This window comes from Passer montanus, unplaced genomic scaffold (genome assembly GCF_014805655.1).
Source record: "Passer montanus isolate IOZ18808 unplaced genomic scaffold, ASM1480565v1 scaffold7, whole genome shotgun sequence".
Lineage (NCBI taxonomy): Eukaryota > Metazoa > Chordata > Aves > Passeriformes > Passeridae > Passer > Passer montanus.
Window position 1 is genome coordinate 10,903,617 of NW_024372147.1, and position 25,409 is coordinate 10,929,025.

The 25,409-nt window shown below is 36.6% G+C and overlaps 1 protein-coding gene across 2 annotated transcripts in view; it reads left to right on the forward strand.

The window, feature by feature from the left end:
- The window catches only part of PTPRD (protein tyrosine phosphatase receptor type D), a 1,150,086-nt gene that overhangs the window by 808,171 nt on the left and 316,506 nt on the right, over positions 1-25,409 (forward strand). The window lies entirely within an intron of this gene.

The following is a 25,409-nucleotide window of genomic DNA, read 5'->3' on the forward strand; positions in this document are numbered from 1 at the left end:
TAATACTTTTAAACAGAAATGTTCCATGAATGATGTGACACTTAGGATTTTTGTATAAAGATTTTCCTTTGAACCTTTGAATTATGTTGCTGGTAGGATAGAAATTTTGCAGTCATCTGTTATCATTTTACTTTATTTTTCTTCCACTTTCTGCCTTTTTATACATGGATTTTAAACTAATGATTAAAAAAATGAAAACATTTGGACTTTCATCATAGGTTGATGAAGTTGATAAATCATTATGTCATTTTATACTGAGTTATAAATCAGATTTGTCTCAAGTGACACTTCTTTGTATTTACAATAAAGTATAAACTTCATTGCATTTTGCACTGTGATCATGCAAAAATTTAAAATACTTCTAGAGCAAGCTGCTTCTGAACAATCTCTTTTTTCACTATTTTTTTGTCTTTGTTTTTTTTTCCGAAAGCAAAATCTTACATTGCAGAGTATATGATAAATGTGTTCACATAATAAATAATAAACATACAAATAAATAATAATAGCAAACACTATGGTGCCAATTCAAGACCTTTTGGGTCTTTCTAATTCCATTTCACTGAAGAATGACATAGGATACAGGAAAATATCCTGAAATGATAGTACTTTTAAGGTTCTTTGAAAAGGGCATGTGATGAATTGAAAACCAGTTTTGAATGTCTGCTTCTGTTTAAGTGGTTATTAAACAGAGTGGGGATATGCTGCTCTGCTGTTACAGACTGCCTTCAATCATTTGTGTATGTGTTAAAAACCGGAACCATTTGGATATGCAAAATCTGTAAGAGTGGCTGATAGATCTGACGTGTGCCAGTTGTTGCACAGGCATAGATAGTGTCGAATAGAATTCAGAGTACTTTGTCTTGTCAGCCTTGTAAGCTCTCCTGGGAGATTTCCAGTGACATACCAAATTGAACATAGATTGATTAATACAGAAATGTTTTCAGTAGGAACCTTGGAAAAGTGAAATAAGAAAATTGACAGTAGTATTCAAGTTTGAAGTAATGTTTACCAAAATCAAATTCTTACGTTTGTGTTGAACTTTGAAGTATTTTTTTACAGTTTATAAACTTGGGGTTTTTTCTTTTTTTAGTGAACAGTAGGGCTATTTTTGTAAGAAATATATTGGTACCTGCACTGTTTTACTAACAACCTTTTCATGTGGCATCATTTCAATACAGACATTTCATAATTCAGATGATATTTGGGACTTGAATTGTTTGAATAAATGTTGTTTTCACCTACTATGCAGTATTAAATAGTGCTAAGAATTGGACATTACCATGTAATCAATTTTCGTTGTCTGACTTGCTCTGCTTCCATCACTGATCACAGACAATAGGTTCTGTATATTTCACATCATGTAGATTAATTTCTCCCATTACTTTTTCTGAATTTTTTCAGCAGTAGAATAAATGTAACCTCTCATACAAGGGATGCAGTGACAGCCCCAAACCATGTTTAATTAGAGCTCAGCATGCAGTTTAAGATGACATCTGTTTACATGAAGCATGATTATTGCTGTTTGTGCTCTTTTTTTCTCTGTTCATTTAATGAACATTAAGTTTATTAAAATAGATGAATAAGATTGCCCTAAATAAACAAAAACATAAATGTAGAAAGGGTGGGTAGCTTATTAAACGTTATAATCAATTTTGTCATGCTGTCTTTCACATGCAGTTTCATAAAGTTCAAGGATATTTAGTGGTTTTAATCAAAATGTATGTATTGATTAATGCAACACCACGGTGTCAAATGTAAGATTTATTGCAGATTCTGTAAATGACAAATACTCTTTCAAGTACCTCATTAGAGCTGAGGTACTTTTACTAAACCCTGAGTAACCTGTGAGTTTGGAATCTTTATGTCCCAAACCTTTCTGCTGCCAATGCCAAAGAGATATCATGTTGTTTTATATAATGTTACTATTTGTATATCTTGAAGTCTCGTGAAGGCTTCTCAGTGTATCTTCCACAGTTTGTTAAAAACATCGCTGAATTTTCAGCAACCTATGCTGCTTACAGATGACTTTGATCTAGAGACCTGCATGTTAAAGCCACCATATCTCATTAACATTCCTAGAACGTCTTGTTCTCATACAAAATTGGCTATAAATTAGGGAGAAAATTACAGTTTAAATGCGTTTTAAAGAAAGTTAAGTGGGTGACAGAGAAGAGCCGTAGCAGAAAAAGGCTGTATTTCAGGCATAAATCATGGCCTTGGGAAAAAGAAGCCTAAAATTGTATGAAGGATGAGAAAAAGTAGAGGAAAGGATTACTTAGGAAGACTGTTGTAGGGGGTAAGGAAGAGCTAAGCCATGGCTGTTGTTTCACTTAGGTGCCAGTGATAAAGCCAGGAGCAATCTGAGGAGCATCGAGAAGGATTACAGAACTACTGGGAGTAGTGGTGAGGGACTCCAGAGCTCAGATAGTGATCAATCCTTCCAGTTACTTTTGAAAATCCAGTTGAATATAGCAGATCAATAAATGGTTATGGAAATTGTGCCACAGCCAGAGACTGCTTAGGCTGTGGGACTTTGGGACGTAGGCCTGGTCTACTAGGGACTTACGGGGTCCATCTGTCAGAGAAGAGGAGCATTTTTGATCATAGGTTTGCCAAGCTGGTGAGGAGAACTTCAGACTAAAGTTTCTGGGAGAGGAGGACCTCAACCCATCCCTCTCCTACCAGTTTAATGCTGTTTGCAATGAGAGATGCTCAGAGCCTGGAGAGGGATCGCAGATCAGCAGGAGAGCACCAGAAGGACAGCATGAAGGAATTCCACACAATCCAGCCATTAAGTCAGCTTCACCAGGTGCTCAACTTAAAGGAGTCTATGGAAATGCATATAGTGTGGAGAATGAAAAAGAGAACTTAGAGATACGGACACACCTCCAGGGCTGCAATCTTACTGGCATGATAGAGATGTGGTGGGATGGCTCCTATGGCTAGAGTGTTGGATTGGGAAGATACAAGCTTTCTAGGAAGAACAGGCCAGGGAGATGATGAGGTATTACTGTCTCCTCTGTCAATGACTAGCAGGAGTGCATGGAGCTACATCTGGATGAGAAGGTGACTGAGACCTTATGGATCACGATTAAAAGGAGGGCAGGGACAAGTGACCTTATGGTGCTGAAGGACACCCAACCAGGACAACTGAGTAGATGAAGCCCTCTGTAGACAGGAATGGCCTCATAATCACAAGCGCTGGACCCATTGGAAGACTTCAACCACCCTGATATCTATTGGAAGGACAACACAGCAGGGCACAAGCAATCCAGGAGGTTCTTGGAGTGTATTGGTGACAACGTCCTTCTCTCAGTGATAGAGGAACCACAGAGGGGAGGTGCTGTGATGGATTTTGTTCTCAGCTGAAGGAGGGGCTGGCAGGAAGTGTGGAGCTCAAGAGCAACTGAGCTGCAGTGGAGTTGAAGATACCTAAGGCATGTAGGATATACAGCAAACTCACTACCCCGGGCTTCCAGAGAGAAGACTTTTGCCTCTCCAGGGATCTTCTTGGTAGAGTACCATGGGATAAAGTCTTAGGGGAATGAAAGGCCCAAGAGAGCTAGTAAATATTCATCTCCTATAAGCTCAGCATACCATCAAGGAGACAATCAAGCAAAAGTTCCAGGAGGTCTGTATCAATAAAGAAGGAGCTCCGGGACAAACGCAGACAGGAACTATATAGAGGGTACCAGCAAGGACAGGTGACTTGGGAGGAATACAGAGAAGTTTTCTAGGCAGCCAGACTTCAGGTTAGGAAAGCTGAAGCACTGATAGTAAATCTGCCTGTGGACGTAAGGAGCAACAAGAAAGGCTTCTATGTGTATGTCAGTGATAGAAGGAAGACCACAGAAAATGTAGGCCTTTTTTGGAAGAGAAAAATTAAACTACTTGAGAAGTCGTGGTGGTCTGGTGAAGTTCTTAAATATTGAAAAAGGAGGAAAAAACCTGCCTATTTTTAAAAGGGAAAAAAGGAAGACATAGAGAGCTACAGACGGTTTAGTCTCACCTCTGTGCCCAACAAGATCATGGAGCATATCCTCCTGGAAACTATGTTAAGGAGCATGGAAAATGCGGAGGAGATGGATGGCAGCTAACATGACTTTGCTTTTTTGTCAGGCAAATTGTGCCTGATGAACTTGCAGGCCAGCATTGGTGGATAAGGAAAGAGCAGCATCAGCTATTGAAATCAACTACCTGGAAATTTGCAATGCATTTGACACTGCTGCACTAAATTTTTGTCTCTAAATTAGAAAGACAGAGATTTGATGCAAGTAGCAGTCAGTGGGTAAGGAATTGGCTGTATGGTTGCACTCAAGAGTTACAGTCAATGATATAATGGTTTGAATGGAGATCATTGAAGTCCGGGTTCTTCTGGGATCATATAGATATTGGTACTGTTTAATGTCATTGGTGGTGACATGAATTGTGGAATTGAGTGCTTCCTAAGTGAGTTTGCTGACAGCATGCCAGAGGGCAGGGGTGCCATTCAAAGCGGACTTTGACTGGCTTGAGAGGTGGGCCTGTGCCAGCTCAGAGGCTGGCAAGGACAAGTGCAAGGTTGTGCACCTGCGCTGGGGCAATCCCAAGCACAAACACAGGCTGGAGAACACATTGAGAGCAGACATGAGGAAAAGGGCTTGAGAGTATTGGTTGTCAAGAAGCTCAGTGTGACTGGACAATGTGGACTTGCAGCCCAGAAACCCCAGCCGTATCCTGGGCTGCATCAAAAGGAGCATGAACAGCAAGTTGAGGGTTTTGTGTCTCCCCCTCCACTTTTATGCCCCATCTCTGGCAGTGTTGGAGGCCAGGTTAGGTGGAGTTTTGAGCAACCTGGTCTTGTGGAAAATGTTGCTCTCCATGGCAGGATCGTTGGGACTAGATGATGTCTAAGGCCCCTTCATTCTATGTATCAGTAATCCTATGAATACCCTGAAAAGAAAGAGATATTTTAAAATTCACTCAGCAAATGTTGTAGGGATATTTATATGTTTTGCTCGGGATAAAATCCTATATACTATACTGGAAAATAAAAAAAATCAACCCTAATTATGTTGTCAAATAAAGGCTAAGAAGCTAAGATGGTCTTGCAGCAGGCCACACAATCTCATATATGTCTTTTTGTGCATTTTTTAATGGACTAGCTGGAATAAGTCCTCCGGAAAAATACACGATCCTACATTTGGTGACTGTATCATAATTTTACTTTTATTCAGCTTTTTTAAAATTTGGGTTGATTGATGCTGAAACAGAATGTAGTTTAATGCAGTTTTATTTGAGCTGTGTGATTTAACCAGTTTGTTCAGGAAAAATGGCATCATCAGATGGAGGTCTGACTTCAGAACTGCTGTGGGCCACCTTGCAACACCCTCCATATATGCTTCTGCTGCTTTATTTTTTATATTATATTTCATAGCTAGCAGCGGCAAGTGCTTGCCATGCAACAGTGACATTGTGTTTGTGTGTTCCATGAGATCCAGAAGTGTTAGAGAGGAGCATCTCCTGGTTTACTGTCAACGAGTCATGAAGAATGTTCTCATCTGTATAGGACTTCCAGAAAAAATGCAAACACTCCTAAAAACCAGCACTTAGTGTTTAATAATATTCTTGAAGGACAGTATGAAGGAAATAACTTTGTTCTTGCCTTCATTTCTCTTGCCAGAGAGTTCCCACATTTTATGTTGCTTCTGCTGTTGCTGGGTAGGCATGAAGTATAAGACTGCATGAGCATTTTTGTTTCCTAAGCTGTGTATGTGTATTAGGACAGTTGAAAACGTCTAAGAGTTTGGAGCTCTGCTCCACCTCATGAAGCAAATACAAGCTGTTCTCTTCTGACAGTTTCAGTGGCGCTTGTTGCATTTGCCCAGACAAGTTGCATGTGTCTTTCATGGTAGAAGGTTTCAGATATTTTGAACGGCAGTAGGTGCCATTTGATAGTAAATGCAAAGCTTTTTTTTTTTTTTAGCTCTTATCCTTAATTGACTTAATTAAAAAAAAAGTCAAAGTATTATTGCATTTTTTAATGTTTGTATGGTAATTTTGTCTTATTTCTTTACCTATGTTGACCTTTCTCAACCAAATTAATTTCAGAAATTTAATTTCTGTAAGTAGGTTTCACCATGAGTTTACAACATGGACCAGAGTCTGTAAAGATCACAAATCTTTATAAAACTCTCAACTAATTAATAAAGGCCTTATTTGCCTCTTGATGATTTACTGTACTATCCCTAGCGTTATTTATAGGTAGTATAGAACTTTCCAGTTCTGTAGTTTTATTGTTGAAAATATTTGCAATATTGCATATTTGAAATTAATTGCAGTAATTTATCTGCTAACTATCTGAAAGCATTGTGCTTTTTCTCTTCTGGACTTGGAATCTAAACTAACTGTGACAGTCAGACCTTTCAAAATGTGCTCTGACCACAGTTATTAATTGAAAATAAGAATTGTGTCCTGGGAATAAAATGACAGACTATGTTACAATTTAAATTCTCTGTGAGCTAGATTAGGCCTGCGAGGCTTAGTGGGTAAGGACTGGGCAACGTGAGCCTGTTCTGCTTCAAGAAGGATTTTGGGACTTAGCCAGTAAAATGAATAGTAACAGAAGTTTGTGAAGCATAGTTTGGTAGAATTTTAAATCAGGCAGTCACACAATAGTATTTTTATACTGGTTTTTTTTCCCTTCGGGATAAGATACCTCTATCTGGACTATCATTACTCCATCTCACAGACATAAGAAATGGCATTTCATAGAGCTGCTACATTGTGGAGATTGTCATATTTTCTGCTATACAGGCTGAGAGTTCAGCCAAGCTTTTTGAAGTGTCTAGGCTGGTGCTCTGGAAAACATACAATCATTTTTACTTTTAAAAAAGAAAAACTTGTCATTTCATTGCTCTTACAACTCTCCTGAAAATACATTTCCTAAACTACATCTGTACTACATGTGCTATTTAAAAATTTTTTGTGCACACTCTGAATTCTAGTGGTTTTTTCCCCCATTTATGACACTGGAACATAAAAGAGGGCTAGAAACCTTGACAATTTCCTTTCCAGTAACACTCTTCCGGGAGTTTTGCTTAACTATTTTCACATTAGTTTTCTTGTTAGATGTCCTTTTGCTCTTGTCCTGCTGGTTTTCACTCAACCGTAAATTAAAATTAGGTTTATTGTTGGTTGTGGTGATCATTCTATGCAACAGAAAACTTTCAATTTCCTTGAGGGGAATTGATACCTTTGCAGTGCGCCATGTTTCTATCGCAGGGCAGATCCATAATTGAACAATCAATCATTTTGCTTTGCTCTTTTGTTGAAATGCAACTGCTGTCTAAACCTACCAAAAGCCCAGAGTGGATTTAATGTTCTATTATTATTGCTGTTATTATTAACATTGTAAGTGCTGATTAAACATGCCTAAGGATATTGTACTAGATATTACGAGAACGTATAAATTTGCAAAAAGCTTCTATTCTGTGCAATTTTAGGCTTATTATTTTAAGTGGATCTCATTCAGATTCAGTTCACCATGCCCTAATTGGACTAGTTTAATACAGTGTTCTCAATAAAGTATATTGAGTGGATACTTCTAAAAATTATTATCATGATGAAAAATGTGTCATGGGTACCTAAATATATTACACTACTTGTTAATTGTTTGTGCTTTTGAAATTTAAATCATAATATTTTCTTCAGTGTTATTTGTAAAGAGATCCTATAGGTGAAGATGCTTAAATTCTTAAAAACTGTGGTAATGAATATTGTTAGCCATTGGGTTGTAATACTTCATAATTCTAAAGCTTTTTAGGGAAAACAAACGAAATAACTCTAATTTCTTCTGGGCTGTGTGCAGACACCCTGTAGTGCTTTTGTTGCTGGTTCTTTTCAATGGGTCTTAAGTTCTCCTTACTAGAAGTGACTTCAGACTACTTGAGGGAGGTGGGAATGCAGCATGAATAAAAGTTCCAAATACAGCAACAGGCAGGATATTAAGACAGCCAACAAGTTTTTAGGTCTTAACCAGTCATTCTTTTTTTTTTTTTATTAAAAACAAAAAAGGAATTATGAAGAATTGCAGTCGATTTGTCCTACTTGCACAGGCAAAAAAGAAGATGCTTACTAAAACAAAAAACTGAGCTTGAAAGTTGCATTGATTTTCACAGTTGCTGAAGCTGCAGAATTGTGGCCTCTGAGGCTTTTCTGAGGATTTTTGTGTTTTACACCTCTTGATTTTTGCTGGGGGGTTAAATTTTTCCTCAGAAATCACAATCCTGCAAAGTATAGTTGCTCTATTTGTAATCCTGCTGCTTAAAGTTACTTGAGCATACAGACATTCTTAGATTTTGCCTCTTACTTTTGTCCATAACTTTTTCTGATGCTTATATGATTTTAGCTGTGTTCCTGTGTAGGAGGCTAGACTTGTAAATGCATGATTTTCATTGACCTGTTCCTTAATTTTAGAAAGTTTAGTGACAATCATGCCTAGAATTTGAGAATACTGATTCTGTTTTCTCCTTATTACAACATAGACATTAAAAAAAATACTAAGTATGTTTTTGTGTTAGTCTGTGTAGCATTGTTGCAATGCTTGAAGCATTGTTGTTGAAAGAAATATATGTTAAATTAATATTCATACAGGTGTGAGAGAGGGTGTCTTTTGTGTTTGAAAGACTGGATGGCTATGCACATACAAACCAGTGTTTTTATGTGATTGATCTCTTCTGATGGTTGCAGATATGGGAAACAGACCTATTGAAAAGTTCTGGAACCTTTTTTAATTATTTTTCAGTTTTTTCATCTTTAAAGTGGAGATACAATATAAATAGAGGTGCTTCTGAAGTAGATGAGACCTGTAGATACAAGCTGTTACTTGGGAACAGTACAATGTATTATGAATTTTTTTATTTTAACAAAAGTTGCAGGAGTTCTAACAAGTGTCTGAGCTTTTGCCTTCTAAGATATAAGAGCACTTCCAGAAAAGTTTTATTTTCTTTCTGAGCCATGTTATAAAATTACCTGAACGTTATTTTGTATGCAAAATCAAATTTAAAAAATAAAAAGGAAGGGAAAAAAAAAAAAAAGAAGCGTGCAAAGTTACTCCTAGATTAGCTTCTGGATTCTTTTGTTACCTTTCTTTGCAATCTTGTTTTGAGTCAACAGCATTCTGTGCAGGAAGAAATTAATAAATAGTTGTAATATATGAAGGCTGCATACAGAGAGTCAGTTAAGTGTGTGCAAAACATGCATGTAGGTCTAATGAGAATAGCTTTGTAAAGTTTGTGTAAATATACTGAAATTCTTACAAAATGTATTCCAAGAAGACTTAGAACTACCTAGTTGAACTTGTGCTCTTGATCTAGTATGTAACACCCGGTATTAGTCCCAGTATAGTATTATCATATGTCTGATAGTGTGTATGTAATGTCATCTTCTTGAGATTGGTATGAGTGAGTCATGGGTGATATCCTTGTTTTTTGAAAGCTGTGCCCTTTTTCTTGAAGTTCATTTGACTTAGCATACATAAAGTACTTGCTAGTAAAATTCTCATCTGCTTCCTATCTGGAAGTATCAAGGAAGTATAATTTTAGTAAATTTCACAGTTTGATTGGTAGTAGTAGGAGGTCACTGGCAAATCAGTTTTTGTGTTTCCATAGGTAAATATGCAATACTTAAAACTTTTCTAGTGCTTAGATTATGACTCATAAGAGATGCTCATGGACAAAGGACACATGAATTGTTCAAAGTTATTACCTAGGCAGGAAGTGTCGTCTTCAAAAGGGTCATAATATGATATACATATGGTGTAGAAGAATATGGTGGAGTCATATGACATGTTAAATTTACTGTGGACCTTTGACCAGATGCCCCAACTATTTATCTTTTCCTACAAAAGGTTAATCTACTATTTATCTATGCTACTGAGCAGCCTCCAACAATTGACATTAAAGGTAAGCATAAAAGCACATGCTGAAGTACTAGACACAGTTATGGGCATTATAGACTATTTGAATTGTTTGCCAGATGTATGTAAATGAATTTGATTGAGATTAGAATGTGTTGTTGAGAGGAAAGACAAGATTGAGATAAATACCTAGTTAGACAGAGATGAGTTACATAAAAAATTCTCAGTCTTTCTATCTTTTAATATAATTTGATACAAGAGGACTGTTTTGTTGTGTTGAAGTTTTAAATTTTTAATTCTAAAATTAAAAGCTGTTGAGATCTGTTGTTCTCTGTTCTGTGGTATTCAGTGGCAATCTGTAGTAGCTATAGGAGGATTTTTGGGGGCATTTTAGGCTTTTCCAGAGCCATACTGTATCCCTGACATTTGCTGTAGCTAGCTGAATTTCAAGGAAAAAAATTGCCTTCCTTTACTGTTTCCTCTGCAGCTGTAAAAAAAAAAAAAAAATATAAGTATATGTAGATTGTAATTCACTCTTCTAATTATTATTTAAGATACTGTAATTATATAACACTGTACGTGGCTAGAAATGAATAAATGCACCTGTACCTTTCTGGCAGTGGGGAAATACATTTTTTATACATTACAATAATTTACCTTTGGTATCGTTTTTGAGGTTTCTTATGCTAATTAAGGTTAGAGAAACTAAGTGCTAATGAGCAGTTTTTTAAAATCTGAAATGGAGGCACACAAAACATGAGGGTTAGAGCTTTCTCTGTCATTGACATTTGTGACGAGCTGTGTGTGATCTTGGAGAAATCCAGTGATACAGACATGTTCTAAAGTATTTTTTGTCCACTGTGTTACTTTAATAATATGACATCATAAGACATCCTTCAGTATTGAATTTTGGGAATGGCTGTTGAGTCTGCATGTTTTAAATAGTTTTAGGCTTCTGAGTAAGACCTGAAGAAGTTGTTCAAGACTTCAAAACAAATAAAAAGCAGACCCTTTTTATTTATAATTAATTTTACTTTTATCACAGTAATTGTATTTTGTTGGTCTTTGGCATTAATTATATTTTAATATCATTACAAGACATAGAATTTAAGATGCCGATTTATTTCCTAAAGAATATACATGCACAAGAAAATGACCAGCTGTGTCAAGAACACACAGAAAACATAATACATGGATGCTTTTTCCAATGACAGAATTATGATAACAATGTGATTATTCCCAGGAATAAGATTTTGTTCTCTTACATTATTACTCAGGAGGATAAATACAGAGCTCAGTTTTCTCCTGTGCTGTTTATGAGAGACAATGAACATCTTCATTTCTCATCTTCTTCAAGATTCAGGTTTTACATGAACTGCTGTCTTCTGCACTACTGTCTGGAAAGTTCTGGTTCCTGATCTTTTGTATTGAAGTTTAACTTAATTTATGGGATGCAGCTTTACTGCATTCTGCAAAAGGTGATAGATCACTGTGCTGAATTACTGTAGTAAAGATATGTTTTATACAAGAGTACTTTAGGATTTGTTTTGAATCAACAGTATTATACTAAACCTTACAGGGATCAAGGTATTGTAAGTTATTTAAGAAGTGTGCACTGATTTTGTATGTTTTTATTAAGTTCAGTTGGGAAATTTGTTGTTTTTGCAAAAAAAAAAGAAACTAAATTGAATTTTTGCAGCAGATTAATCATATTAGATATGTAACAACAGGTTGATAGACATGATTGAGAGGGTGTTTAAAATATATTTGTTTGAAAAAATATCTGGACTTGTAGGCTTGGTAAAAGAGTTCAGCTGTTGCCAGCATTCATTCATACATATGTGGCACAAGATTCCACAGAATAATGAAATGAGAGCAGTAGGAATAAGAACACTCTCTTTGGTTTTCTGTGGGCAAATACATAGTTTCAGCTCAAAGCATTAAATTACATTTTTCAATTCTCAAACTTCCACTTGTCTATGGCTTATTTCTGTTTCTTTTCACTAGAAAGTAGCTCTCCAGCTAGGTATCAAAACTCACGGTTTTTGGTTGAAAGTGAAAGGTTTGACTCTCAGAGGCTTCAAGGAACAGCTATGGGGTTTTGGGAAACCACTGGCAATAAGAACTAAGCCTAAGTTAAATTTCCTTTTCAACTTAAATTATTTTTTTCTGTAAGATTTCAAGCCTGCACACTTAAAATGTAGGTGAATAAAGGTGCCTGGTGCAGACACTGACCAAAATAATGGAGAACCTGGTCACCCAGAACCAGCACAAATAGCAACAATTTTGCCACCACATTCCAGCTTGTAAGCTCTCTCTAGGGAGCTGTGGCCCAGACACTCCTGTGTAGCCACACACCAGAAGCCCAACAAGCCCTGACTTACAATGGATAGTCCTCCCAAGCAGCTGGAGGTTACAGCTGGTTTGTAATATGAGAAGTTACATTTTCTCTTATTATGAAAAAATGAGAAAAAATACTATACTTTTTATTCTAACACATAAATATTGAGATAGTTTATTTTTAAAATAGTGAATTTAAAAAAAATCAGTCTCTTAAAAAAAAGTGTTACTTGACATCAAAAATCTTCATTAAGAAGTAAATAATTATTCATACTCAACATATTAATCTAGCCAAGAGGTCTGTTGCCATCTTAGATGTGGCATTTTTTTGTTCTGCAAAGATTCTTTTTCAAGCCTTAAAAATAATAATCTGTAACAACTCTGGTGGCTTTTTTTGTTCTACAAAGATTCTTTTTCAAGCCTTAAAAATAATAATCTGTAACAACTCTGGTGAGAATAAATTGAAGATAAAAATTCAGATTTTTATGTCTTAAGCAAAGTTCCGTGTGCTTATAGGCCAGCTGTGATTTGAGGTAAATGGTATATTAGCCTGTATCAAGAATAGTGTTGCCAGCAGGGCTGGAGGCTATGGAAGTGATTGTCCCCCATACTCGAATTGGTGGGGCTGAACCTTGAGTACTGTGTTCAGATTTTAAAAAGGACACTGAGGTGCTGGAACATGTCCAGCAAAGGGAAACAAGGCTTGTGAAGGGTCTGAAAACTTGGCTTTTGAGGAATGGCTGAAGGGAGCTAGGTTTGTTTAGTCTCAAGAAGGAGGAGGATCAGGTGGGACCTAATTGTTCAAATACCTGAAACGTGGTTGTAGTGAGGTGGTGGCTGGTTTCATCTACCACTCCTGCAGTGAGAGGATAGGAGGAAATAAATGGCCTGTATTTTATACCATCTACATCATGCCCAGATCATACACTTTCCAATGGTGTACACATATATGGAGATGTGCAAATATATAATTTCTGTAGTCAGTGCTTGTCCCTCCAAGGTGTCTGTTGAGTTCATTTAGGCCATAACTGTGGGTTCTATCCACAGTTGAGAGCTGCATCAGGTGCTCATGACTGGTATATCTGGAGCAGTGCGTCCTCATTGTCCATGGTAGGTATGGCAGGCAGTGGCAGTGTCATTCAGCAACCAGTATGATATGTGCCTTTAACACTACAGACTGTTCTCATCCAAAGATCAAATTCCGTTGAGGTACACATCATGTTTTCCTGTCTCTCTGCATTACTCACTAAGTGTACTCAGATCCTTTAGCAAAAACACAGACAGGTTTGCCTTAACTGGACTGAGTCTTACCTAGCACATTTCCCACATGCCCCACAGGGACTTTATCCTCTTCTACAGTACGTAGACGTTTTGGCTGGGCAGGGCCAGCTCAGCTGGTATAGCCTCTACTGTTAAATGTAAACTGTCCATTGTTGCAGTGCTCCTCAGTAGTGCCACTCCTAGTGCATCTACATTATGTACTTTTACGGACAACTTTTCTATCGCAGGTAGTGAGGTCCCATCACAATTCAGCTGCCCAGATGCACTTACCTTTGCCCTGACAATTTTTCCATCATTTTAGCCACCTCCATAGAGCATCCACGAGTCAGTGTAGAGGTGGAGTGTTGGCTATTTCTCTTGTTCAGAATTATCTAAATCCAGCTGGATAGCTTTCAACTGCCGCATGAGTTCATCCACCTTGTGCCTTAACAGTTTCTGCAACTCATTGCATAGGAATCCATACAGCAGCTTTCACATTTTCAGTTTATTTCTACAATTTAGACGGAATGAGTCAGCGATGAGAGTGTGTTAGTTTTTACTTTCAGGTAGCTGATTATATGGTGGCACCTCCTTGCATATGATACCTTTTACTCCTCCTCCACCTCTTTTGATGATAGTCTGAAATTTTCACCTTCAGGCCAGATCATGATAATTTCCAAGATCCCTGGGCAACTGTGATTCCCTGTTTGAGTCAGGTGTGTGATGCAACCCACTTAGTAACATCAGTGGTGTGATATGTGCAGGGGACTTTCCCTTTGAACATTCAGCCTGGCACCAGCAGTTGGGGTGCCAGAAGAAGCTGTGCTTCAATGCAAAACACTTCTGAAGCAGCTCAAACCTTTTAATAAGCTGACAGCATCTCTTTTTCAGGTGGGGTGTAGCAGGTCAGAGATCTTTTTTATCTCACACTCCAGTAGCCCAGGAGTTGTATTAGAGTCTTTTTTTTTTTGTCAGAGACTCCAGGAAGGACCATTCTCGCTGGCTGCCATACAGAGAACATTTTTGACATATTGTCCTTTCCTGAGTGGCCCAAGAGCTACTCCATGAACAATCTGCTGTTTAATTTGTTCAAAAGTCTCTTGTTTTCAGGTCCTCATCTGAAATTATTCTGCTTCTACGTTGCATGATGGAGAGAGGGCTTACAGTCCTCTCTCTTATAATGTGTAATACACTTCCTCCAAAAAACCCACAGCACCTAAGAAAGCCATGTTTCCTTCTTGCTGGTTGTTTTTTTGACCACATCCATGTAGACTATAACTATAACGTACTAATCAGTAGAAGACCTGGTGAATTTTGAGACCCATATAATTTTAGTTACGTAAATTGTGATACATTGTGAACAACATGTGTTTCTGTAAAGCTCCTCACATTCACAGACAGCAGGTGATTGTGCTAATGACCTGTAAATAAGGTGTTATGCATCTTTGTTTTAAACAAGATGCAAGATGGCAAGCACATCTTAGCATCTTTTTTTCTGTGAATTGCTAAAAAAAAAAGGGAAGTAGTCTGTCTTGGTGGAGGACTGCTCAGTTTCCCAGCCATGTTTTAGTAAGAGTTAAGGTGTCAAAATCAGGAAGAAAATGCCCTGTGATTATATGTTACCAATATGAGAAGAAAAACAAAACCCCCATATTTTTATTTTGTCTTAGACAAATGCATTTTAACACATCATGTAGTAGATAGAAGTTTAAAGATTGAAGACCTGGTGATAAACTGATATTTGCACTATCTTTCCTGAAAAAGAACAGGATGAGTTTGAAAAATGTCAAGTGCAATGTTTACCTGCATTGTTTTAGAAGTTCATTAGAAAGAAATAAATTAATGCAAGCATTCATGAAACATTCATATAAGAGTTCTATGGTCAAAAACGTGAAACTGATTTCTTGAGAGATCAAATGGGCCTGTGTAGAGGAACAGCAATTTTCTGGCAAAACTCGAGTATAAACAAGGAGTGTGCAAAAAGCGGAAGCCCAGAAGACACTGTCTAAGCACACAGACATAGTAGGAAAGCTAAAATCCATATGGAATTGTTGCTCAACCTGGTAAGGGAGGTCGAGCAACAAGTCACATAAGTAGATTGGGTCAGAATGGACCTTAAAGATCAACTAGTTCCAACTTCCTACCATGGGCAGGGACAGCTTGCACTAGAAAGATTTCTATAAGCATATAGGGAATAAAAGGAAAGCTAGAGGCAATGTGAGCTTGCTGCTGAATGGTAAAGGGGCCCTGGTGAGAGAGCATAGAAGACATTAAGGTACTGAATACCTTTTTTACCTCAGTATTCACTAGTGAGAGTAGCTTTCAGCAGGTCCCCAAGATAAGATAATAAGTCTTGATGATGAAGACATTCCCACAATGGAAGACAGTTGGGTTAGAAAACAGTTAAGCAAGTTGTAGAGCTCTACCATAGGCACAAGTGTTGAGGGAACTAGGTGATATCACTTGTAGGCTACTCCTAATGGTTTCTCAATAATCATGGTAACGGGAAGGGTGCCTTAAGATTGCAGCCCTGTGCTCCAGAAGGGTAGAAAGAAGGACTGGGAAGACAGGCCACTCATATCTCAAGTTAGTCCTTAGGAAGGTGATGGATCAACTACTGTGGGGTACCATTTCCAGGCATGTGTACCAGAAAAAGGTGCCCAGAAGCAGTTCAGAAGCATGGATTCACCAAAATGGAGTCTGGCTTGAGCAAGTGATGATTTTCCAGCAGGAAGTGACAGACTTAGTAGATCAGAGGAAACCAGTGTTTCCTCTTAGGCTCAAGGCTGTTGTCTGCCTTGACAGTGGGAAGGCTATTGGCACTGTCTCCTAAAAGATCCTCAGAGAGAAGCTGAACTCCTCCTAGAGAAGCTGAACAAAGAAATATAAGCTGGATAAGGAGACACTGAGGTGGATTAAAATCTGCTTAAATGACCGTCACCAGAGTTTAATAAGTGATGGTAAAAATTCCTTAATGGTGTACCTTAGGCTAAATACAAGTTTCAGTCCCATTTACTGTCTTCAATAATTATTAGAATATTGGGTCACTGTGCCCTCAGCAAGTTTCCTGGTAGTTCAAAACTGAGGAGTGCCTCCTAAACCAGCAGGTTTTGCTGCCATTCAGCAGGTGGCAGGAAAGGGCCAACAACAGCCTTGTGTAGTCCAAAAATTGGAATTCCAGAGTCTGGTACTTGAGGAAGTGTACCAGACATGTATCATAACATGCTGGAGGCTGACTGATTGGAAAACGGCTTTCCTGAGGCCCGGGCTTGGTGGACACCATGCTGGACAAAAGTCAGCAATTTGCCCTTAGCTGCAGAGGTGGCTAATGATATTCTGAGCTGCATTAGGAGAAACACTGTCAGCAGGTCAACAGAAGTGACCCTTGCCATCTTTTCAGCACTGGTTCTCTACCCAGTTCTGGGCTCCCTAGTATGAGTGAGACATGGACATACTGGGTGGAATCCAACAAAGGGCTGCTAAGATAATGAAAGAGCTTGAGCATCGCTTGTGTGAGAAAAGGCTGAGAGAGCGGATACTGTTTAGCCTGAGGAGGAGAAGTCTCAGGAGGATCATACCAGTGCATATAAATACCTGCATTAGAGGACAAAGGCCGGCTCTTTTTAGTGGTCCCCAGTGACAGGACAAGAACATGAAACACGTTCATTGGCTATTAGTTGGTGATATACTTCTCTCCATTTTTGGAATCAGAGATGAATAGGGAAGTTTTTTTTTTTGTTGTTTTTTTTTTTTTTTTTACATTTTAAGCAATGGAATAATATATTTAATAGTTTTGTTAGCAATCTGATTGCATTCAGCTGCATTAATTTTTAAGAACCAGCCTTATACTCTGGGTTTTTTTTTTTTCATTAAAAAATAACTGTTGAATCTCTATCAGCTGTTTAAAAGAGTTTTTATTTTTACAAGGACCTGTAGAAATCGCATTAAAGTATTTTGTTGTTCTATAGTAATTTCATTATTTTCTTATGTTCTTTTTAATGTTACTTATCTCATATTTTCTGGTTATTCATTAAAATATTCACGCTTCTGTGCAGTTCATGACAAGCATATATATGGCATTTTCTGTCAGCTTTTCACATTCAGCCTGAATTATTAAATATTTTTCAGCATATTTGAAATACATTTCCCTGTTCTTTCTTCTGTAATCCAACAGCTAAGAAATTAGGACAGATTGTCTCTGGAATGTTTTGGTTTATTTAGTTTTTGGTTCGTTTTTTTGTTTTTTTGTTTTGTTTTGTTTTTTTTTTTTTTGGGGGGGGGTTTGTTGTTGTTGTATGGTTTTTTGTTTTGTTTTTGTTTTGTTTGTTTGTTTTTTGTTTGGTTGGTTGGTTGTTTTTTTTCTAAAACTTACAGTCTTCTCTCAACTGTTTCAGTTACTTGGAAGTCTGGTTTCCAGTTTGCAAACAATATGATCTTTAGTTGTGGATTAATTTGAGAACCAAAATATCTGTCATCTAGGTGGACTTTGAAAGTAATTTTTAACCATTGCATATTGTCATATACAATTGTCATATGTCAGATGTGACATATGACAATTGTATATGACAATATGCATATTGTACATGCATATTGTCAAATGTGGCATTACTTTGAAGCACATTGATTGATAAAATATCTTGGAAATATGCTAGTAAAGTCTGTACCAAAATGTATTAGCTGTTAGCATAGAGCATTCACTCAGCAAACAGTTTTCAGAACTGAAATTAATTATTTGCTGTGGAAAAGAGTATAACTGTTCCTGGAAGCTGATTTGTGATGTGAACAAGTGATAATGTGTGTTTATAATCCAGGTACTTTCTTTATTTCCTCAGCCCTTATTTTTTGCAATAGAGAACTTACAGATGATATTTAATACTTCCATATCACATAAAATAGCAGTTGCAATTTTGATTAAATCTTTGCCTACATTTGCTTTCCTACTTTATATATACGAGGACCTTAGGTACAGACATTTTCTTTTTGTTCCCTTGAGCAGCAGTGTTCTTATTGGAGTGTCCATCCTCACAATTCATTCATACAGTATCACGATCAGTAACAAAGTCCAGCTGTGTTCATAAAATGCATCATTGTGGATAGTTGTGCTGCAGCTTTTTAAATTTTCTCTCATTGAAAAAAGGTGACATAAACAGTATTTGTATTAAAAAGCAGTTGTATGCTTTTCTTGATGAGGTTTTGTGTGATACTAGAAAGCAGATTCACTAAGGGTCTTCATTACCAGCAAAATTAACTTACTGTAACACTGATCATACATACATGTTCTGGTATCTGCTTGGGCATATCAGCTAAGTGGGATGTAGATCATGTCCAAAATTTTAAGTTCACCTAATTTTCTCTTTCAATGTAAAAGTAGATTTACTTCTACCTTGGACTCTTTTCCTGAGCTTTTATAGAAAAACCCTTTGCTTTAATGGACACTGATCTGAAAATTATCTTTTAGGATGATAGTTTTTTGGGGTTTTTTTTAATTTCCAAAGAATGCACAGCTTTGGTTTGTTTATTTAATTTTGTTTGTGTGTGTTCCCTGTCACATCCACACCCCCTATGAAGTGTTATTGTACTTTAAAATGGAAGTGAGTTGATGGTGGCCCTGGCCACTCTCTCATTCCTCTACCCCAACCATGAGGAGAGAATAGTAAGAGTTAAAGTGAGAAAACTTGTTGAGATAAAGACAGTTTATTAAGTGAAGGAAATAGGAATGCAAAGACCATCACTTGCCACCTTCCACAAGTAGTGTGCATCCAGACAGTTTTTGGGTAATAGCTACACTCTAAAAACCCTTCCTTCAATTTTCATTACTGAGCGTGATGTTACATGTCATGGAGCATCCCTTCAGTCAGTTGGGATCAGCTGTTCCTGCTGTGTTTCCTTTCAGCTTCTAGGCTACCCAAGCCTACCATGTCTGAATTTGTTTGACTTAAAAGCTGAATTTTCATCTTTCCTGCTGTTTGGCTGTGTTCCTTCAGAAACAGAAGCAGAAAATGCTATATTAACTTTCCTCCAACTACACCACACACAGATTTTCACAGATAAATCATTACTCTCATGGTTGTACCTATGTTACAAAGGTCAAGAGAATATAGACATTCTTGCTGGGGAGAGAGACACATAATGGGCTAACTTGGCCATCCAAGCAAGAGCTATTACATCATTGTCATGTTAAGGGGCAAATTTGACTCTACAAAACATATCACTGTTCTTCTAATTGATTAATTAAAAAAAAAAAAGAGGGAAAGAAGGGCAAAAGTAACATCCCCGTAAGGGGAACATATTTAAATAGAAGCATATATTCTGATACGTTTAGTAAAAGAGACATTGCTTCTGAGATTCAGGATACTCATGAAACTTGGATTAGTTGATAACTCTGAGTGTGCGTAGAAGCAGAGTGTCTGAAAGGAGCCAATTTGTATATGGGACAATATTTTATTAATGTACTGTTTTAGACATCTGCCTGTGCCAGATGCATTTACATTTAGACTTGTATTTGTGCTTGTGGACCTGGTAATTCTGAAGTTGACGGAACCTTTAAGAGGAAGAGAATTTGCATTTTCTTTTTTTCAGTCTAAGTCTGTCAGATAATAGCATTGTAGCATGGCACTTAGAGTTGGATTTTTGCCAGAAAAGGACAAGCTAAAAGGAGTATTGGCAAATGTAGTGAGTGAACTTTACTGCTCATATTAACAGTGAGTAAATTAGTGAGCAAACCTTCAGCCATATGCTACTTTATGTGTGCAAATATTAGCTAGTTAAATAAATTAGAAGAGGTTATGCAGTATCTAGGCTGCAGAGGTACCTGGAATGATAGCTCCTATGTCCAGACCTGTTGCAGAAGTCTGTATCTTAACAGAAGACTTAGGGTTTTAGAAAAATTTTGCATTAAAAAAAAAATAAAAATCAGGCAATCAGCTAGCAGGTTTTGTCTTTTCTAACAAAATCCGGTTCATAAAGACGAGCACTCCAAAAGAAAAGCTTCTTTGACTTTGTGTCAGAAGACATAAAAACTTTGAAAAAGTTTCACTGACAACATTTGACAGTATGTTTTATCTCAGTACTGTAAATAGTGAAATACTGCATTTTATGGAGGCTTTCAAAAGTATAACAGGTTATTGTGGAGCTGTTGCTTTTTTACCTCATCATTAGAGATGATTTGTTGTAAAAAATATAATAGTACTCTTGTCAATTTAGAATTTAGGCATTATCATCTGAATAAAGAGAAATTGAATATATGAGTGAAGTATTTTTTGCTATATAAAATAAAGTTAGCTTAATTGTTACCAGTGAGATTTGGACAAACATGTTTCCAAAGCATGTAATTTTAGAAGGTAACAAAATGAAACCTAGATTAGAGCAATAATTTTCTTTCTGCTTTTGTTGTGGACAAAAAACCCCTCGTTTTGTGGTTCTGTGGGTCATAGAGGGATCAGACCCAGGACTCAGATTTCCTGGAGCATTTTACTACAATTGATCAAGGAACATAGAGCTAAACAGAACTAACTCTAGGGAGAGCACAGTCCTAAGCAGTTTAGATTAATTAAACTCAGTAAAACAGTCAGGACAGAGTTTTCAACCCAAATGTATCTGCGTGCCTAACTGCTGGAGCAGTTAGATGACCATTAAACAGACAATTTAAATGGCTGTTTTGCTGACAGATTAAATTCTGTGCAAACTGAGAAGAGTTAAAGTTCCAAACTATAAATAATTGCTGTCTACACTAAGCTGTCACTACACAGCTGTCTAGACTTGAGAGTGAGAGAGCTGGTGCTCTTCCTGCCTCCCAGTTGTGTATACAAAGTCACCACATAACATTTCAGTTCCAGGATAATATTCCTTGAACTAGGTGGTCTTTCTGTGTGCATAGTTATGCTTAATTAAAATACCTAAACAGAATATGTTTCAAAAGCTGTTCTCAGTATTTTTTTAATTACTGATGACATTTGCAAATACTGTGTGATCAGCCAAAGAGTACTCTTACCCTTCTAGATTAAACAAGAAGCAAATTATTCCTGCATCTCAGAGACTATTAGATGTTCTCCTGTTCTGTTCAGAAATTGTGACCTGGAGGTGTGCTTCTTTCCTCTCTCCAGTCTCATGTATGTCTTTCATGTGGTCTTCAGAGTATTTTTTAATGTGTCTTTGATTCTGTATGATTCTTAAATCCCTCTTCTGAAAATCAGATATTAGATGTCTTCAAGCTATTTGCTTACAATTTTTTTAATGGCAAACTATTCTTATGCAGCAGTACATAAGCTTTGATGAAAAAAACTTTTCTCCACTTTATCCTGTATGTGTTGGGGCAGAACACTGGCAGAAAGGCATGAAGGAAAAGCCAGCACTTTTTATACTATCACTGTGTGCAATCCAGGGCTAAGTGAAATATTTTAATTCAATTAAAGAATATTTTTCATGTAATGCACAAAATTCATCAATATCAGAACATGTTTTTGTAATTTCTTTCCAACAGAATGTTTGACCAAATTTCAAACACCAGAGGAAAAGCTTCTGGGTGTTGGCCATTTAAACAGTTAGGAAGTTTTTGGTAGGTGTCAGAGCAGCACAAGGCAAGACAATCAGAAAAGGAAAGAAAATAATTGCAAGGAAACCATTCTTCATGTAAAGTCAGATGGTGCAATTCTTGCAGCTGTCCTGTGTAGGGACCAGAGTTCAGGGTGCCTTCCAACTCAGGATAGTCTATGTTTCTATGAAAGAGACTTGCTTATTTTCCAAAAAGTGACTTAATTCCATAGTGGAAGTTACAGAAACAGAGTTGTGGGAACATTGTCTAGGGAACTGAGGAATGGACTGTGTAGTTTAACTGTTGATGGCTTTACTTGGGAACCAGATTTATCTTTAGTACATGAGGTTAAATAATATTTCTATTTCTAAAGTAATCAAGGATGTCATAGTATGAGCTCTGATTTACCCACAGTTTTGTGAACTTGTTGACACAGGTTTCTAACTCTACTAATTCTACACCTTTTGTAAATTAACACATTATTAGCATGTTATTTATAAAAACATATAAATATATTTAAAGTTGTTTAAAAAAATAGTGTAACTCAAAGCCTTATCTTTGTACTTCATAACTGTCTTGGCATGGGTAAGAAAAGGACTCTGAACTGTGATGGTCACTGAGACTCAAGCTGCCAGTTCCTGAAGTAGACATGAGGTTTTAGTATAAACTGCAGAATCTGAGCTGTATTCTGCTAACAGGAAAAGAGACATGACCACACAATTGATTTGTTTGGGTTTGGAAAATTCTGGAGATATAATAAAATAAAACAAAACATTTTTCGACTTTTGCAGATGTTCTGCACAACATTCTTAGCGTTAGATTTGGTAGGATCATCCTCCATGCAGTTTAAACCACACGTTTGATAATCTTTTTCAAAGTTAGAAGCATCAAAGTATAGATTTCATGTATAAACATGAAAATCACCACAAACTAACTATGCATTACAAAGCATGATGAGTTTTGCTTGAATTGAGTCTTTGTGAAGAAGAACAGCAGATCATCAAAACAACTCAAATAAAATATGCTAATAATTTTTTTTTAAAATCTGAAACAAAGTAACCCCCAGAGTTTTAGAAAATCTAATTTATCAGTATGCCTTGTACTTATAAATACATAAATGAAATACAGTGAATAAGTCTCTAACTTTAGATATATTTCAGAAGACATCCTAGGGTGAAAGTCCTTAATGTTCTGGGACCAGAGTATGTAACTGGTGCATGCCTGAATCCACTTTGGTTCATAGGTCGTGTGAACCAGACCAGCAGCATTATATCTCAGAAAAACCCGAAATCAAGTTAATTTCCAAAACTCTGTTAAACCTTTTGTCATTACAAACAAAATAATTGAGAATGTGTCTAAAGCAGCATTCTTGTGGTATGCCATTCATAGTGTTATGTGTATATGTTGAAATTTTCTGAATGGGGTTGAGAGAATGGGAAGGGAAATCCTAGAATATATTTGTGTAGTTGAAAAGCAGTTAGTTCTTTAAGAGATTCAGTCTTGATAGTTGTGTAGTATGTTTTGAGTCAAACTGCACTAGAACAAATGGATGGGATTAGCACTTTACAGGAGGCAGAGATTCTTTTCTGTCTTTAATAAAAGCTCTTCTTCTATGTACAGTAGTTTGTGTAGCAACATAAAAGCTTAGTGTGTTATAACCCTAGCATAAAATTTTTGTAATTTAGTGTTAGTTCTGCATGAGTTTTAATAATTGTCAACAATTCAGACACAATAATTTTCAAGAATTTCAGACACAAAACTTATTCCTGATAAGTTAGCTATTCCTGATCTTGTTAGATACCAAGATCCAGATTCTGCTGTCCATACTATCTTGCTTACCTAGCTGAAGAGTTAGTAAATTTGCCATACTGGAATTTGGAAATCTATTTTCATTAATAACCCTTTTAGTATATGTAGCAGTATTATTTGCTATGAGCTTTATGTAGAATCAATGTTTTAAAGATATCATAGGGCAGAAGTAAAATATCTCAGTAAGTGTATGGTTTTAGCTGAAATCTTTTCATTAAAGATGTATTTGGAAAGATCTAATTTTATAAAGATGGTGAGGATATGATATGACCTTTCTGTAATGGTTGGGAGGAGTAAAAAGGAGAAAAAATGTATAGCTTGTGACCCCATGAATTAGAAGACATCATAAATTGAACCCTCTCAGATTGCATAGAAGTATTAGACAGTGAGCCATAGCAGTGTGCAGTAAACCCTCGCAATAAGCTGATTTACACTTTAACAGTTACGCATTTAAGGGGCAAGGCAGGATGCATTTGTTTATAAATTATTTTCTTTCTTTTACCTATCTCAATCACTTAATGACTGTCTTGTTAATTTGGTTTAATTTCTACTTTTTATATAAGTTTTCTAACAGAAGTTGACATAAAAGCCTTTGTGGACAGGCATGATTGGTTCTGTTTCTATGGCAACATGGGTGAATAGAAGAATGATTTCCTTTTGGAACCTTTCCTAAAAGCTGTTTTGTACCCTATAACGATATCTCTAGATTGCCATCCCTTGTCAGAGGTGAACGGAGATCACATCAAGGGTCAGCTTTGTTCCTTGTGTTTATAGATTATCCTCTGCAATCAAAAGACTGCACTGCTCTTCTTTTTCTTTGTGGTGCTGAACCAATTCCCTTCTCCACTATACACTGATGATAGGAAACTCAGCAAGATCTTTATTTTTTCAAAACATAACAAATAAACTAGGACTAGATCAACTATTGCACTGTACTAAAAGTGTCTCTGGCAGCTATTTCAAGTTCCTAATTTTTCAGTTACAGATCTGTTTGTAAATCATTTACTTTATGCATCTTACTCACTGGAAAAGCCTGAAATATTAAATAGCAAGTTGAACAGTTCTGTTCAGTGCTTTGATTTAGAGAGAGATAAATCTCACTTAGTATTCTTTATCTTGGTGAATCTTGAAGCTTAGTATATAAATACCTTTTTTTAAAGTGTGAATATCTCCTACAATAATAGTGTAATTTTGATACATCAGATTATCTAAGATCATGTCAGGGAAGTCACAGAAGGTCAAGCAGTTCTTTACATTGTATTTTTTAAAACTTTAGTAGTAAAGCTTGCTAGTCATAGTTAACAATGATGAATATATATGTAATTTCTCATGCTTCCTATCCATAAAGATAATGAAAAACATGTTTTTCTACTCTGACCTAAGTGAAGGGTCATGCCTGGTAATAAATAATATGTTTGTGAATCTCAGTACCTATCTTTCTCAACCCCAAATTTCAATAAACGTTTTCTGAGAGAGAATTTAATCTTTATAATAAAAGTGATTTTAAAGTTTCCTTCCTCTATATAATGATAGTAATTTCTTTGTCTTGTTTGGTCAGGTGCCTTAAATAAA